Source organism: Geospiza fortis, unplaced genomic scaffold, assembly GCF_000277835.1.
Source record: "Geospiza fortis unplaced genomic scaffold, GeoFor_1.0 scaffold27, whole genome shotgun sequence".
NCBI lineage: Eukaryota > Metazoa > Chordata > Aves > Passeriformes > Thraupidae > Geospiza > Geospiza fortis.
The window spans coordinates 1631942-1632426 of NW_005054329.1; positions in this window are offsets into that span (position 1 = coordinate 1631942).

Sequence of the window (485 nt, forward strand, 5' to 3'; positions counted from 1 at the left end):
CGGTACCGGGGCTGGGGCCGGGCCGGGGCCGGGGCCGCTCGCTGCCTCCCGCGCCAGAGGGGTGGATTTTTCCATCCCGGCGTTTTCTGGGGCGTTTTGTGCTCGGCGGAGGGAGAGGGGGAAGAATTTCGATTTTTAATTACTACCATTAAAAAAATCAAATTTGCAATTCTTTGGGTGGCCTGATGGATTCCCTGATTGACAGCCGGAATTGACACTCTGGTACCTCTTATCTCGGGCATTTACGGCAATTTCTAATTGCAGGTAGTTTGGGGGGTTTTTCAGCGCCTTGGCTCGCATGGGAACCGAGCGATTACTTCAAGAGGCCCGGGTTAAGTGCAGGCAGGGGGAGAATTCAATCCACATTTAAATTGCTTCATTAAAGAGACGCAGCTTTTGTTGCAAAGGATTTAAATGGCCACTAGAAAGTTCTTATTTATTGTTTTGAGGCGGTTTATATAGGGTGCCCCGCGCTCGCCCGGCGC